The 17,643-nt window shown below is 41.7% G+C and overlaps 1 protein-coding gene across 5 annotated transcripts in view; it reads left to right on the forward strand.

The window, feature by feature from the left end:
* The window catches only part of BBX (BBX high mobility group box domain containing), a 291,018-nt gene that overhangs the window by 660 nt on the left and 272,715 nt on the right, over positions 1 to 17,643 (forward strand). For 4 of the 5 annotated variants that reach the window (XM_070406138.1, XM_070406133.1, XM_070406134.1 and 1 more), the window contains exon 2: positions 2,669 to 2,739. The gene's annotated coding sequence lies outside the window, so the exon portion shown is untranslated. Of the gene's footprint in view, positions 1 to 483; positions 549 to 2,668; positions 2,740 to 17,643 lie in introns of those variants that run through there. The other variant, XM_070406135.1, reaches the window with a different exon arrangement.

Genomic DNA, 17,643 nt, shown 5'->3' on the forward strand with positions numbered 1-17,643 from the left:
TGGTCGCGGCTGCCGGGGAGGTGGGGCCTGGGGAGCCGGGGCAGGGGAGGAAGGTATGGGGCGCCAGCCCTCGGTGGCTCCGTGGAACGTTTCGTGTGCGTCGGTGACCGGGAACAGCAGCCCAGGGGCTCGTTCATCTGGAGAGTTGGGATTGGGGTGTTCCGGCCCCGCGGATCGCTGCCCTCGCACCCCCCCCCCCCCCCAAATGCGCGGCGAGTAGAGAAAGTGCTGTTTTAGTACCGGAGTGGCCAGGAGGAAGAATAGGGGGAGAGGGAAGAGGGCGAGGGAGAAGGGGAGAGAGGAGAGGGAGGGAACGCGGTGGGGGGGGGGGGGGGAGGACGAGAGAGAGAGAGAGAGAGAGAGAGAGAGAGAGAGAGAGAGAGACGGGAGGGAAGAGAGGAGGGGGAAGAGGAGGGAGGCTGTGTCAGGATTTTGCTTGAATGTGGGATTATGTTGTGTCAATAAGTTTAAGGTGGAGAGAGCAAGGCTGGGGGTGGTGGTGGCGGGGAGGAGGAAGGCCTTGGCTGTTTAAAGTCTCCTTTCTGAAGGTAAGTTGTGGCATTGCATGGTCGCGATGACAGAAAACTTGCAGATCCTTTCTCCGGGGATGGGGTCGATGCCTCTGGAAGGAGCTCCCCAGCCCTCGCGAGCCACACTCGTGTTACCCTGTTATTTGCCGCGATCCGGGTCGCTGGGAGATTACAGAAATCAGACTCGAGGTTTCTTTTCCTCCTCCACCTCGTCTCGCTCGCTCACCCTCAGAAATGTATTATTATTTTTATTTTTTATTTTTTGGGGGGGAGTATTGTATGAAACTTAACGTAAGAGACCAAACCTGAGTCCAGTCATGTACAAGGACCCCGAATCCAAGAATCTGGAACACGTTAATGTGTGAAATATCCGAGATCATTTCTGCTAAATGAGGAAGGTAAAACGAAACGATGCAAAAAGCTAAGACACAACATGTACGACAGAGGGGGGGGGGGGGGGGGAGGCGAGAGGGAGAGACGGAGAGAGAAGCTATTTTTTGCTTTCCTTTCTGTAGAAAGGAAAATAAAGCGTGCATGCCCCTTCCCTCGCGGGGTGTAGGGTCTCGTCGATATTTTAACTGTCTGAGGACACATTAGTCCAGGTGGATCTTGTTGAAAAGTTTCGCGAGGTGGGGGGAGCGGCGGAGGGGAAGGTGGGTGGAGGTGGTGGGGGATGGGGACGGAACGAGCTCTGCCTCGGCTAATGATCCATTGGCCTGGGGCTCTGAAACCATTGCCTGTCCTGCTCATGACACGTCCAGTTCTCCGCGCCCGTCCGCGGCCGCCGGGCTGCCGGGGACCGGGGTACTTTCCCCGCCAGGGGAGGGACGTTCCTCGCCATCCCCTGGGGTGGCCCACTCGCGGCGTGGGGGGCTCTCGCGCGCGCCCCCCTGCGCGCCGCCACCACCTCTGCTCGCGCGACTTGAGTAGCCAGCCCGCGGCGAGGGGGGTGCGGGGGTCCCTGGCGCGGACGTCCCCGCGCGGCCACCCGGCGCCCGGCCCCACGCGCACCGTGCGGTCCAAGCCCGGAATGGCAGCGCCGGGCCAGGCGGCGGTGCCTCCCCGGGGGGCAGCGGAGGCAGCAGCGGTGGCGGCGGGATCTTCGCCGGGGCCCGCGGGAGGAGGAGGAGGAGGAGGAGGAGGAGGAGGAGAGGGAGGAGGAGGAGGAGGAGGAGGGGAAGAAGGAGGAAGAGGAGGAGAGGGAGGCTTTTCTGCTCAGACTGCCGCCAGTTGGAGCGGCCACGGGCACGGGGACACCCCACTCGTTGCTCCTCCGTTATGAAAAGGTGTTTAGCAGACTTTTACGCCCGGAGTGTGGGATTTGCACTTCAATTTTTTTTCTCTCCCCTCTTCCCCAAAGCAAGATGGACTCTATTCCCTTTCTCTTTCTCCCTCTGCCTCTGTCTTGTCAGCCTTTAAGATCGACATTTTGTACTAAGATGCAAACTTGATGGTGACCAGCAACAAAGCCAGGGTGGGATCTCTGGCTCCCTTCCTCCCTCTCCGTTTCCCAGCTCCCCCAACCCCGAACTGGTGGCCCTGCACTTGCCGCCCTGGGCACTGGGAATGTGTTTCCTCGCTCGGTTCCTATCTCCAATCTCGGGATTGTGACCGGAGCCCGGCGTTTGGGCGACGGCTGTGGGTGGCAGCCCTGATCTGCAGGGCCGAGGGCTGCGCTACCTGGATCCGCTGCCATCGCAGTGCTACCTCCTGCCTGCTCCTGGGCACCTGGGAGGCTCCGGCTGCCGGCTGCCGATCGATTGCTATGATTTGGTTACTTACTGGTGTATTTGTCCTGGGGGGTGGCGATCACTTGTGCAAGTTGATGAATGATCGCGGTGTGGGTTTTGGATTTGCAGAATGGATCAACTTTCTGCTTTGCACATACGGGGAGTAGGGAGAGAGGGTGCTTGAAACACCTTGAAATGCCAGCTGGGCTACCCTCACCCTCTGCCCTCTGAATACAAGGAACTTCTTGGCCTTTATTGCTGCACAGTTCCAGCATGGGGGTGGAGGAAGGGGAGGGGTTGGTGGGAGATGGACTTCTAGCTTCCGGATCCTTCATAGATGTTGCAGGAGTTGGGACTCTTGTAAAGCTCTACCATACTGATGATGTGCCTTTATTTGATACTTTATAGGTCACTATCATATGACAAAGGCTTTGCCGCAGTTCATCTTCTTCCAGTGTACTTTCCATTTGCCTTCCTGGGTAAGTATGCAAACTCTTCATACAGGAGACCTGGATGGCTGTTAGTAGTGATATAAGGGTCCTTACTGTGTACAAGAGGATGCTTTATTGGGGTTGCAACACCCCAGAAAGCTTGTTCCACTGAGGTTCCCACAACAGAAGCCAATTTAGGATTCTCAGTATTTAGATTTCAGCTGCTCTTAGTAATATTTTAAGATTGTTTAAATGTTCATTTCACGTTTATCTGCAAGTAAGTGTTATTTGAAAACTTATTTTCAAATAGGTATTTTAATTGATAATGTGATTTACAGAATTGGAGGCCTAGGATATTTAATGCTAGATAATCTTGTGGAAAGATTGCAGCTTATGAATGGAGACAATTATTAAAATCCCAAAGAAGCATCGTACAGATTATAGTGAGCGGCATTTGCTTACTCTTTCCTAGGTTTCTTTTGTGTTGTTTGTGACAGTTACTCTCGTGGGGAAGGGTGGACTGGGTAGTGTAGTATATCTAGCATTTAGTGTACCAACCAGCTTGATTCTAAAGGCAAATAACTGTGACCAAATTGATCCTAATTTCCTTCAAAATTTAAGTATTTGGAGAAATTTGGTACATTTTAACAGCCTATATATACAATAAATAGTGACTTTGAAATTCATTATTAAGTGACTTTTACAGATGAATGCCTTCCGTAAGGAAAAATCTGTGAAATAATGTGTGGGATAGCAAGTGTCTAAAAAGTTTGTGAGAAGTAATGAATGGTCTAGCTGAAAGCTGAGAGTTTATAGAGCATTTGAAGGCATCACGGTGAGCCCAAATGTAGAAAACCAACTTGTAATTTTGCCCCTCCATTATAAGGAACTCCTCAGGTACTCTTAAGTTGCTGATATGTTAAGAAAACTGGTTGCACTAAATTGTGTAAATCAGCTACGGTGCTTTGTAATACTACCATAGTGAAGATGGGATTATATTTTGTGAATGAAAATGGACTTGGACTCAATTTTTCATAAAAGAAAAAGAAAAGGGAACTTATCTGTATTGTTTCTTGGCTTCCTGGGATACTGTGTGTGTTCTTAAAGGTCCTCTTAGTATTAAGAGGAATTGAGTTTGAAGACCAGGCCTTTCTGGTAGTTTCCAGACAGTAGCAAAATATACTTTGACATTGCTGAGAACCTTAGCTGGGATATAATATAAACTACTGCTGAGAATGTTAGCTGAGATATAATTTAAAATATCTAGCATCTTTTATGGAATGTAAATATCACATTACTTCAGGTAGTTTTGAGAACTTGCTAATATATCACATATAAAACAGTCCAATTGGAATGGTCAGAATGAGATGGTTCTGTAAGATGAATTTAGTGCACACCAAAATATGTGGATTTCATGTCTTTGATTTTTTTTTTAACGCTTGTTTGGAAGAGAAGTTTTTTCATTTTTGAACGCATAGCAAGAGTATAGTTGCACACTATTTTGTTCACTGGAGCAAACTTTTAATGTTAGTTTTTTCCCCATGGATATATTTGACCAATTCAAAATTTAAAATGGGGATCTGCAATGTCCGCAATAAAAGCTATTTGATGGTCTTTTATATTTCTTTGAGATATCAAATAACTGCTTCATTAAAACACTATTTTCAGGAATAGTCTTGGTCTTTAAAGTCAGAGTAGTTTTTATAGTTCAAAACTTATTGTGGTAATCTAAAAGTCACCCTAACAGTGAATTGCTAGTTATTTGCATTTGAGACTTGATTATCAAAATAAGAATTTAAATAAAGGTTTTGCTTCTACATTGCCTAGTTTTTCCAAACTTAACATTTCATTATTCTGCATATCTCTATTAAGTTCTGAAACTGAAGCTTTAATTTGCATTTCATTTTTAAAAAATATATTTTATTGATTTTTTTTTACAGAGAGGAAGGGAGAGGGATAGAGAGAAACATCGATGAGAGAGAAACATTGATCAGTTGCCTCCTGCACACTCCCTATTGGGGATGTGCCCATAACCAAGGCGCATGCCCTTGACTGGAATCGAACCTGGGACCCTTGAGTCCGCAGGCTGACGCTCTATCCACTGAGCCAAACCAGTCAGGGCTTGCATTTCATTTTTAACGCTCGCTATTGAAAAGGAGAATCATCTATGCTGTTTTTCAGTGCTATGTACTTGGAGGTACTCTGGTAGTTTTAGAAAGAATTTCTCACTGGAGACTTAGATATTAACAAAAATTTGCAATTTTCACACTTTTTAAAAAATTTCTTTATTGATTAAGTTATTACATATGTGTCCAGTTTTCACACTTTTTAAAATCCATCTTGATCTTCATATCCAAATTTTAAAAAAAGTCCCAGGTTTAAAAGTTTGTGAGATAGCTCTGCTTTTAGGATACTTATAGCTCTGCTATACAGCTTTAAAAGTGTATACAACTTTGACCTGTAGACCTGATGTTTATACTTAAACCATTAAAACAGAAAATTGTTTTTAGACATTTGAGTGAAAGCTAGGGTGAACATGTAATAATTGTTCATTTGTGCTGTAAGAAACTATATAATTGATAAGGTTTTTTTGTATGTAGTAAAGAAAGAAGAAAAAAACAGTCTTAACCCGGTGCAACTCATAAAACCTAACTTGGCAGTTAAAGTTAGCCATACTTTTCAGTAAAATTAAAAGCATAATATTTAATTATTAATCAACAGTTAACATACTTAACGTTTATGTTTTCCTACATTTCATAAAGAGCATGGGTAAGGCAAGAGCCATGTTTTATGGGATCTTACCATGAATATCAATTACTTTAATATTAGAGAACTTTAATAGAAGTAATAAAGACTTCACATCTCAACCCTATTAAAAAATCTTTTTGAAAATAGACTCATTACACGCATGCCTGTTTTTGTTGTACTAAAGGAAATCCTAAAATTATTGCTGTCTTACAAAAGTGCAAAAATGTTTAAAATTGTGATATTTAAATGTTCTAAATTAGTAAATTTAGGCAATTAACTATGGCATATTGCATCACCACCAGGGTGGCATACCTGTATTTTAAAATGGTAACTTAAGCAGGTGCTTAACTTAAGAAGACGACACTTCTCTTGAACTTGTTTGAAGTCCACCTTGTTTTTTTAACATTTCATTGTGAAGGGTACCTTTTAAAATAGGTCTGAATGGTATCCTATATTTTTAGTCAGTTTTCTTCCTCTCACTGTGAAATGAAAACAATCTAAATTATAAGAGCATTGTAATTTTATGGCTTCGTTTTTTGTTTTTTTTAATCACATGCCCCAGGTAAATTGGTGCAGGTGGTCCTCAGGCTACACTTTGAGAACACTGTTCTGAGGGAAGTAAAGACTAAAGCTAAAGACTGAATAGAGGTTCTTACAGTTTGAAAATTCTGTGACAGTCATTCAATCAGTAGGTTTGTACTACCTCAAGGGCAGTTATCACATACTGAGCCGAATTGCAGAGATTTCTATATTTTAAGTCATACCCGAGGAAAGCACTTTGTGAATATAGCTTCACTCAACATTCATATGTGTGCATAATATTCCGTAGAAGGCAATTACAGTTCCTTGAAACGCCAGGACATCATTTTAGAATGATAAAGGTATATACCCAGAAAAATCCTCATGTGTTAATGGGGGTTGTTTTCACTTTTTTCTTTCAAAGAAAAAGATAAGGTGAGAATTAAAATAAGTATCAATTATACAATGGAAATGTAACATAAGGCAAGCTACTAGAGAATTCTATCTAAAAGTATATATAAATAGAGAGAAGGTGGAAGACTAAGGAAATGAAAGACTTACATGATTAAATACTAATATAGACCATGAAGCATTGACACACCTAACAAAATATAAACTTAATAAGTTAAAATGTGTGAGTGGATTCAAGGATATAGATCAGTGGTTCTCAACCTTCCTAACGCCGCAACCCTTTAATACAGTTCCTCATGTTGTGGTGACCCCCAACCATAAAATTATTTTCGTTGCTACTTCATAACTGTAATTTTGCTACTGTTATGAATCGTAATGTAAATATCTGATATGCTATATGTGTTTTCCGATGGTCGCGACCCACAGGTTGAGAACCGCTGATCTAGATAGTGAAATGACTTCAGGTATGAGGTGGTTGTATAAGATACAGAGTAAAAATAAGAATGAGTTGGGTTTTATGAAGTCTTAGAAAAAAATAAAAATATTGTAAAATACTGATTAAATAATTAAACCAATAGTTAAACATGGCCCTTGGGTAAAAAGATCAGGGAATAAATAAGCTCCTGGAATGGAATAACTGAGATTCTAAAAAGGACATGGAAGGATTTTATTCACGAATTATTCCATACAAGGATATAATGAAATAAAAGATCGATAATTTATTTCAAAGGAGAAATAAGAACAAGGACAAAAAATTCTTTAAAGTAACTATATTTCTTCAGTGTTTTTTAACTGAAATGTATGAAAGGAAATATCTTTTATATCCCAATCCACATATAAAAACTGAAACAAAAGTTTTCTGAAACAGTACTAAGAGCAGTGCCCTCTGATATTTTCTATTCCTATCCAACTCTACAAATCTAATCTGTTCCAAACCATTTTACTGAAAAATAAATATAGAGTGTCATCCACTGAGTTGATTTTTATGATGTACAGTTTGAGAAACACCAACCTGGAGTGCTTGCTAAAAGTGGAGGTCCTCAGGCCCCACCCCCAGATATTCTGATTCAGTGTGTTTGGTGTAGGGCTCAGGATTCTGCATTTCAAGTAGTACTGCAGGGGATACTGAAACAGGTGTGGGGTACTCTGACACACTTTGAGAAACTGGTGTAAGGGACAGATGGCTAAAGATTGAATGGGAGTCATGCACTGAGTGTGGGGTTAGAGTTTACTGACTGCTGAGGTCTCGTGCAGCTTCAAGATTCTAAGGCTATGTTTCAGTCAGCATTTTGCAATAGTGAGAGGACGTCCATGGCCCTCTGTAGATATTCCTGCAGTAGCAGGTATGGTGCAAGGAACAGTGCTGCCTCTGTAGCTTACTAAGCTGAGAGAGTTTGAGCATGTCACTTCAGAATAAACTTTCACTATCAGATGTGCAAAAGGACGTATTAGTATTTACCATGCAACAGAATGAGAATTACAAAGACAGTAATGTCAGTAAATGACCTTTATCTACAGTCAGCACTCAAAATATAGTATAAGTTTTCATAGTTATATCTCATTTCACCCTAACTCCCACTAAGATTGAAATTTCTCAAAACTGTACCTTTAATTTTCATTTTCCCTAAAGCAGCAATTTACAACCAGTGTGCTGTAGCACCAGTGTGCTACAAGAATTTTTAAAATGTGGAATTCCTGACTATTTGGTCAGGGGCACTGATCTCTTTCCCTTAGATCAGGGGTGGGAACCTTATTTCTGCCAAGGGCCATTTGGATATTTATAACATCACTAGAGGCCCAGTGCACGAAATACGTGCACGGGTAGGGTCCCTATTCCTGCCCGGCAATCAGGGCCGATCTGTGGGGCGACTGGTGGGGCGATTGGGGGGCCCCTGCTGGCATCTGCCTTGGCTGGCCTAGCGCTGCCTGCTCACTGGCTCCGCCCCCCCACTGGTCGGGGCCTGCGGGCTGGGGGTAGCTCCTGCCTTGAGCGTCTGCCCCTGGTTGTCAGTGCACATTATAGCGACCCGTTGTTCCACCGTTCAGTTGATTTGCATATTAGGCTTTTATTATATAGGATTCTGGGCCATACAGAATTACCAACTTAAAAATTAGCCTGTTATATTTGGTCAAACATTTAATTAATTCACCCCTAATGTTTTGGCAGGGTCAGACCAAATGATTTTGAGTGCTTTATATGGTCTGCGGGCCGTTCTTTCCCCACCCCTGCCTTTGATCGTCAAGTAAAAAATTGACAACAGCCAATACAACAATAGCCATCCAGTGTGAATGAACCAAAATTATACCTAATTTTTTTGTCATATTGGTAATCTATACTAATAAAAGGGTAATATGCTAATTAGACTGGACATCCTTCCGGACAAAGCCATGGTGGTGGGGCCAAGGCAGAGGCAGTTAGGGGTGATAAGGCTGGCGGGGGAGAGAAGTTTGGGGGTTCAGGCCGGCAGGGGAGAGCAATTAGGGTGATCAGGTCAGCAGGGGAGAGCAGTTAGGGATATCCGGCCGGCAAGCAGGTGAGCAGTTAGGAGCCTGCAGTCCCAGATTACAAGAGGGATGTCCGACTGTCTGTTTAGGCCTGATCCCACTGGCAGTTGGACATCCCCTGAGGGGTCCCGGATTAGAGAGGGTGCAGGACGGGCTGAGGTACAACCCCCCCATCCCGTGCATGAATTTTGTGCACCGGGCTCTATATATTTGGTGTGCTGTAGAATTTTAGTAATCCTATATAATAGAAGCCCAGCGACCGAATGGCAGAACAACCATGGCCAGTCGACCAGTTGCTATGAGGTGTACTAACCACCAGGGGGTAGATGCTCAATGCAGGAGCTGCCCCCGGTGGTCAGTGTGTTCCCACAGTGGGAGCACAGCTCGACTGACCAGGATGAGTGGATCCACAGCCGCTTGGCTGATCTGGATGAGCGGCGCTCCCACGATGGGCCAATCCCCACAGGCCATGCCCCCCACCAGTGCACAAATCTCATGCACCGGGCCTCTAGTTAGTTTATAAGATGCAAAAGGTTGAAAATCGCTGCTTTAAAGTGATTCTCAACCTTAGTATCATGAAATACTAATGTGTTTTTCACTAGATGTGAGGTGTTGGACAATTAATTTGTTACTGAAGGAAATATGAATAACCAGAAGAAAACAAAAGAATAGTTGAGGCATGCACAGCTAAGTACAGGCTTTTTTTCATGTTTGGACAAGGATTTTTCCACCTCTCACAAAAGATAAAGTGCAGGACAGGAGAACAACTCTTTTCATATTTCAAAGTGATTAGCTGAGTATTCTCTCTGGTGACTTTGATACTTCTTGGAATGTTTTAGAGCAGGGGTGGGCAAACTTTTTGACTGGAGGGCCACAATGGGTTCTTAAACTGGACCGGAGGGCCGGAACAAAAGCATGGATGGAGTGTTTGTGTGAACTAATATAAATTCAAAGTAAACATCATTACATAAAAGGGTACGGTCTTTTTTTTTTTTTTTAGTTTTATTCATTTCAAACGGGCCGGATCCGGCCCGCGGGCCGTAGTTTGCCCACGGCTGGTCTAGAGCATCACTTCTCCAACTTTCCTCTACCATGATACATGCAACTGATATTTACACATGGGGCATTGCAATTTCCCTGGTTATAGACATGGATAAATTACCTGGTGGGTTTTATATGTAGTTCACAGTGTGATAAAGCCACTTCTCTGCCTATTAAGAATGTCAGAATACAAGTGAGAATCGTATTATCATAATAAAAATTTTGAATATACCCATACACCTATTTGAAACCCTTTATAAACTGTGGTACTTTAACTGTTTGTAACTAATTACTTAGGGCATTTTTCACAACCAATTAAAACTTATCCTTGTGTCAAAGCATGAAAATTGAGAAGCATTACATCCAGTGTGCGTACTTACATTGCACAAAATAGACACTTAAATAGAAAAAAGGGGGCAAGTGAAGAAGATGAGTGGGAAATACACCAAATTCCTGAAATCTTGAATAATACGAAAACTGAAAGCTAGGGAAAATGCAACATGTGGCCAAATACAAAGAAGTGCAAATGACTGCAAGTAGTATCAGAGTTCTCTAACAATTTATTTTTAAGTAGTCTCTACATTCATTTATTTGAATAAATTAAAAAGAAATAACTTTGCATTTCCTAATTTTTAAGATTATATTTGACAGGAACATCTTTCTACTTTGCTAAATTTTAGTTGGGTGTACTTTTTCATCTCCAGTAAATTAATTAGCTGTATATATTTTTGATATGTAGTGGTATTAGATATATAGTCACATCCTTTATCTAAAAAAAAATCTCCAAAAGATGGAAAGAGTTTTTTGTTTGTTTGTTTCTCCAAAAGTTTGGTGGCAAAAGCAAAACCTGATGCAAACTATTATGGGCTTGTTTAAAATAGTTTTAAAGCTTACTTAGAAAGAATATTCACATACTTTGCTATAGAAATAGTAATATGTTTGATTGTGTGGGCTATCCTAGATTCCTAGTTCTAGCTAGCAGTGATACATAACATATGCTATATGCTCTCTCTGACCTTTTAAAAAAAACTTAAATTTTTCAATTACAGTTTACATTTAATATTATTTTTTATTAGTTTTAGGTGTATAGCATAGTGGTTAGGCAATCATATACTTTACAAAGTGGTCCCCCCGATATTTTAAGTACCCACCTGACACTATACATAGTCATTACAATATCTCTCTGACCTTTTTTCTTTAAATATATATTTTTTTATTGATTTCAGAGAGGAAGGGAGAGGGAGAGATAGAAACATCAATGATAAGAGAGAATCACCAGTTGGCTGCTTTCTACACACCTCCTACTAGGGATGGAGCCCGCAATCCCGGCATGTGCCCTGACCTGGAATCGAACCATGCCCTCTTAATTTATAGGTCGACACTTAACCACTGAGCCATGCCGGCCGGGCTCTCTCTGACCTTTTTAAAAACACAAAAATCTGAAGCATACCTGGACCCAAGGATTTTCATAAGGGATTATGATCTTAACATATTAATTTCCTTAGTCCACACAGTGAAATTTATCTGCCATTCCTACCTACTTCACTCAATGAAAATTCTTTTGCTAATTTTGGTCGCTGATCATCTGAACATTTTGACTTCATTGCAAGCTGGTGAATCATGGAAGATATCTTAACATTATATTTTAACTCAGTAAAACTGTCTGTCTGGCCCTAACCAGGTTGGCGCAGTGGATAGAGCATCGGCCCGTGGACTGAAGGGTCCCAGATTCAGTTCCGATCAAGGGCATGTACCTTGGTTACGGGCACATCCCCAGTAAGGGGTGTGCAGGAGGAAGCTGATCGATGTTTCTCTTTCATCGATGTTTCTAACTTTCTACCCCTCCCCCTTCCTCTCTGTAAAAAATCAATAAAATATATTAAAAGAAAACTGTCTGTTGGAACCCTTTGGCTTCTAAAATAAGGCTAGAAGGCATTAGAGATTATAAAGTCAGATAAGCACATTGGTAGTTAATATCATTTGTACCTCCTAAGTTGAGCAGTGTAAAAGGCTCCTGGCCTTGGTAAGGAAAGCTTAAACACACACACACACACACACACACACACACACACACACACTTGTTAGTTGAACCTCATATATCCATTTTGATATCGTGATTCCTTTTTTTGTTGTTATAATTGTCAGTTTAATTAAACAAACACACTGATATCTATATAACATTTGAAATGCTTACTGTGTTGAACATTTCTTATGTATCAGTGAACAAAATTTAGGCTACTTTCATTATGGTTTACTGTAGTGAGATGTTTCATGAAGGGGTTGTATTTCCTTTATTGCTATTTGCACAGTTCTTACATTCTAGCAGAAAAGTAAAAATAGAAAGTTTTCTGCAAATTTAGTCTACTCAGGTGAGAATATTTTTGTGTTGTATTGCTTCATAGAAGTTCTAGATGCCTTTATTTTCAATAATTAACTATGAAAATCTAAGTTAAGATCTTGCCTTTGTACTTTTAATTTTCTATAGAACCAGAGGAAAATGAAAAGTTTGATGTGAAGACAACAGTCTGACATTCTCTAGGAATAAAGTAGTAGCTGATGTGATCTATTGTTATGGCTAGACTTAAATCAGTCTTCATTTGGTATAGACTGAAATTGTTGATGGCTTTTAATATTTATTAGAGACCCAGTGCACGAATTTGTGCGTGGGTGGGGTCTGGCTGACCTGCCCCGATGGGTCCATTGGGCTGGGCTGGCGGGGGGGGAGGGGCTGCGGGCAGTTGGCCAGCCGGCCCTGCCCCCAATCAGGGTGTTGGGGGCCAATTGGAGGCAGGGCCGGTGGGAGGGCTAGGGGGTGGGGGAGGGCAATCAGGGCCCGGATCAGGCTGGTTGGCTGCCGCAGTGCCTGCATAGCCACCGGTTGTTCTAGTCGTCCCGCCATTCTAGTCGCAGGTCTTTTATATATATAGATTGCTTGACTACTGTAGGAAAGCCACAGATTGAGTAATTCAGAGGGAGTCTTATTAGCAATGCTGATTCTTTTAATATTAAAAAATGCTGAGTTTTTTTCCACTTTTGGTGTGCCTTTGAAAACTCACCCAAGTGTAGAGAGTTCTCTTTGACTACAAGGGAATGTGGTAGAGCATGGAACAAAATGAGAAAATAATTCTCCACACCCAGCTGACAAACTTTGAATATCTTTTGAGTTACTGAAGTTAAAAATTTTTTTGTCTTTCCCTCATTTCTTTCCCCCTTCTTCCCTCTTCTTTCTTCCCCTCTTCTTCTATCCTGTCTATCTGATCACTTTTTGTCTGTCAGCCTTTTATCGTATTCACTAATGTGCATCTGTGATACTGCCTACAAATGTTTAAGATTGATAATATGGAGTTGAATTTTTTTTTTTTTTTACTATTCTTTGGCTTTAGAGATTTGTTTGCACTGTTTGAGGTGTTTTAGTGATTATCACTATTTATATAATAATAAAGTTGACGATATATGAGTTTGAGCCATCACCCAATTCCCTACGTGAAATGTCAGTTAGGAAGGGATTGTGAGGTGCCTGTAGTAGGGCTTTGTGAAGTAAAGTCACTTGTTGTTTTTATGAAATAAATCAAAGTGAATTTTTTTATTCAGTTTTTTTTGTGTTTTAGGGTGATAGGCTGATTACATAGTTTTATTTATATTTAAGGGAAAGTTGAAAGCAGTTTTTAGAAGTTTCCCAAATAGTATTTTACTTTGGGAGGAAGGGATGAAGTTAATTTGGACTGAGGGCCTCTTTGTGCAATACAAGTTTTATTTTACTACTTTGTTTTTCAAAACAACTTTCTGATGGGAGGTAACTATTTAGTTAGTTATTTATTTTTAAATGTATTTTTATTGATTTCAGAGAGGAAGAGAGAGGGAGAGAGAGATAGAAACATCAATGATGAGAGAGAATCATTGATAAGCTGCCTTCTGCACGCCCCCTACTGGGATCGAGCCCACAACCTGAATATGTGCCCTTGACCGGAATCTAACCAGGGACCATTCAAGCCCGAAGGCTAATGCTCTATTCCCTGAGCCAAACCCGCTCGGGCAAGGTCACTATTTTAATGATGAGGAAACTGAGTCTGGTTTAGTAACTTCTCTGAGGTCACACAAGAATGCTTGGCTGCAGTGCCACAGTCTTTTGGGGTTTTCTGCACAATCTTTTGGGCTTTTACCTGCCTTTTGGGCCACATTCCAAGAGGTTAGAAATGAAAGGTTTGGGGCAACTTCCAGACAATAATTTCCCCAATTTTTCTTTCTCTCCAAAGAACAGTCTTCTTCATTTTGAAGTGATAGGGCTGGAATGCTACTCTCCGTTACACTTAAGGGAGATAGATGAGAAAGTCTCTGAGCTGGGGCCAGTTATCAGTGAGGTCGCAAAAAGTAACCAGTACAAATGTAGTTTATAAATTGACATTTAGTGAACTAACTTTCTAGTTGATATATCTAGGATAGAAATGTCTAATCACAGCAAGTATTGTTTCTACTACTTAGTAATTCCTCTAATACATCATTAGAAATTCTTTGTTCTTTCATGAGGAGTTGGTTTTTTTCTGGCTGAATATTCTATGATGTTTTTACTTTGGTACGTTTTAATACTTAAATTATTTTACTGAAGGAATTTACCAATATAGCATGGAGAGCTTTATGAAATAGTTGTCTGACATTTGCTTTGAAAAGGAATTCCTAATTATTGGAAAAAATAATAAGCAGATTCATGGACTTCTATTTCAGATGTCTGATGATCAAATGTGAGTTAGATATAGGGTCAGTCAAAGGTTGACAGCTTTTGAAGTGGTATCTGGGTACTCATGATTTATTTTACCTAAGAAACTTACTTCTGCTCTGATAAATAGAAGAGATTTTTATAAATTATACATTTCTATACAAGTAGAAAATCATTTAGAAAATACAAAATAATATGTCCTTTTTTTTATACCAAGAGCCCTATTTGTGTGAAATTAAATTCTTTTATCTTTGTAAATTCAGCAAAGTCCCAGAGTAATTCAGATATGGAAGATCAAAATGTAGTCATTCTTTTTTAAATGGCTTTTCCTTCTTCCCTAATCCATAAAACATGAAAATATGGTATTTTCCTATTTTGGCAAAGTAGCTGCTATGGATGGTAGTCTTATTAAAAGTAGGCTCTTGCATTATTTTAGCTGACTGACACTTTACCAAAGGTGGTGGGCTTCCATTTCTTGTATTTCATCCCCATATAATAAACCACTTCCACGCTATTCTCATTCAAGTGGGATGGTAAACCGAATCATAAATTCATGGCCTCTGACACCTTTCTTTTTACTTGTTTTATTGGGTCATGTTCAAAGAACATTTTGCATATTAAATACTTTGGTTCAGTGTTGGTGAGATTAAAGTAGCAAAAACTATTATCAATTTAATTCAGCTTAAGTGGACTGAGTGCCTATAACAGGGTGATGCTGATTCAGATTTCGAGATGAAAAAGTTGAATATAGAACAGCTCTTGCCCTCAAAGTAAATGTGTTCTGCTGGCTGGAAAAAGCCACTAGATGTAAATATCTATGCTATACCTTATTCTGTGCTAATTGTTCTAACAGATATGGCATAAAATAGTATTGAGTAAATGCCACTGAAAAACTGGTTAATTCCAGCATAGGAGCTGGACACTGAAGTGGGGGTGGGGAGGAGTTTCTTGCTGTGACACTGTGTTTGTACTAATTGTCATTAGGGTTGTAAAACTAATTTGGCCCAGGCACTATAGTAGATTTCTAACCCTAATTTGGCTTTTATTTAAATACTAAAGGCCCAGCGTGCGATTGAAATTGTGCGAGGAGGTGCCCTGCCTCCCGTCGTGCGAGGAGGCACCCCGTGGGGGGCTGGGACCCACGCCTGATTCGAGCAGCGCTGGCTGCTGCAGGAATCAGGCTGGACTAGTGCTGCGGGGGGCCGGAACGGCACCATGGGGGTCCGGAACCTGAGCCTGACTCATGCTCACCGGCTGCCACAGGAGTTAGGCTGGACTGGTGCTGTGGGGGGCTGGGACCCATGCCTGACTTGCGCAGTGCCGGCCGCCGTGGGAGTCAGGCTCGAGTAAGCCCCCCTGACTCTGTCTCTGTCACTGCTCTGGGCCTCACCTGTGCGCGCAACCTCCTCTTGTCCGGTTGTGACCCGTTACGATGTTCTGGCCTAATTTGCATATTGCCTCTTTTTTTATATATATATATATATTAGAGGCCTGGTGCATGAAAATTCATGCACTCGGGGAGGAGGGTCCCTCAGACCAGCCTGTGTCCTCTCGCAGTTCGGGACCCCACGGGAGATGTCCACCTGCCAGCTTAAGCTAGCAGTCAGACATCCCTCTGGCAGCCCAGGAGCCCTCGGGGGATGTCCGACTGATGGCTTAGGTCCGCTCTCCACGGGGAGTGAGCATAGCCACAGTCGGACATCCTTAGTGCTGCCGCAGAGGCAGGAGAGGCTCCCGCCACTGTCGCTGTGCTCACAGCCGTCAGCCTGGCTTGTGGCTGAGCAGAGCTCCCCCTGTGGGAGTGCACTGACTACCAGGAGGCAGCTCCTGCATTGAATGTCTGCCCCCTGGTGGTCAGTGCTCATCATAACGACCGGTCGTTCTGCCGTTAGGGTCAATTTGCATATTACCATTTTATTATATAGGATATATATATATTAGTATATCCCTTTGGCTTTGGTCTATTTAAAAGGTCACTGACTTTTTGACAAAGATTTCTAATGATATTAAAAAGATATGCTTTAATTAAGTGTTTTAAACTTTCTTTTTAATTTCTTTTTATATTTATTGTTGTTAGTATCGCAGTCTGGAATGATAACACTTTTGAAGTGAAGGGAAGTGTTTGAAGACTCTGCTACCAAATCATGTTAAAAGCATAGAGACTAATATGTTTTTGTTTTTGTTTTAAAATATATTTTATTGATTTTTTACAGAGAGGAAGAGAGAGAGATAGAGAGTTAGAAACATCTATGAGAGCGAAACATCAATCAGCTGCCTCTTGCACATCTCCTACTGGGGATATGCCTGCAACCAAGGTACATGCCCTTGACCGGAATCGAACCTGGGACCTTTCAGTCCGCAGGCCGACGCTCTATCCATTGAGCCAAACCGGTTTCGGCAGAGACTAATATGTTTTAACTAGATTTCAAACTAGTGGTCCAAGCACATGTCAATAAAAGTATTATAAATTATTATAGTTAACTGGAGGCCTGATGCACGACATTTGTGCAAGGCGCTCGTTCCCTGCCGCGGCAGCGACTGCCTCTGCCTTGGCCCCTGCCCACCGTGGCGACTAGGGGCCTCTGCCTCAGCCCCCACTGCCACGGCTTTGTCCAGAAGGTTGTCCAGAAGGATGTCCAGTCTAATTAGCATATTATACTTTTATTATTATAGATACTTAACTTTTACTTAGATAAATTATACTAGTTAGGCATATATTAATAAGATTCTAGTCCAATTATTAAAGCACAACATGAAATTCTAAAGAGGTAAAAATTTACTTCTGTATAACCCCTGAGAAATTATAGATTGATAGAAGCATTGGGCATAATTTTTAGTCAGTTTTCAGGTTTTCCAGGATGTTTTCAACCCCTATTTCCAACTGTGGTTTGTCTCATGGCTTAGTAAGCCATGTTTTGGAGGCCCCATGAGTTTGGTTGCCTTAATAATCTGGGCTCTGGTCTTTGGATTCCTCTTTGACTTGATCAGACCTTTATTGTAGCTTCTTTTTATCATGA

The sequence above is a fragment of the Myotis yumanensis genome, unplaced genomic scaffold, assembly GCF_028538775.1.
Source record: "Myotis yumanensis isolate MYYU_CA2020_CCGP unplaced genomic scaffold, mMyoYum1.0.hap1 SCAF_2, whole genome shotgun sequence".
Lineage (NCBI taxonomy): Eukaryota > Metazoa > Chordata > Mammalia > Chiroptera > Vespertilionidae > Myotis > Myotis yumanensis.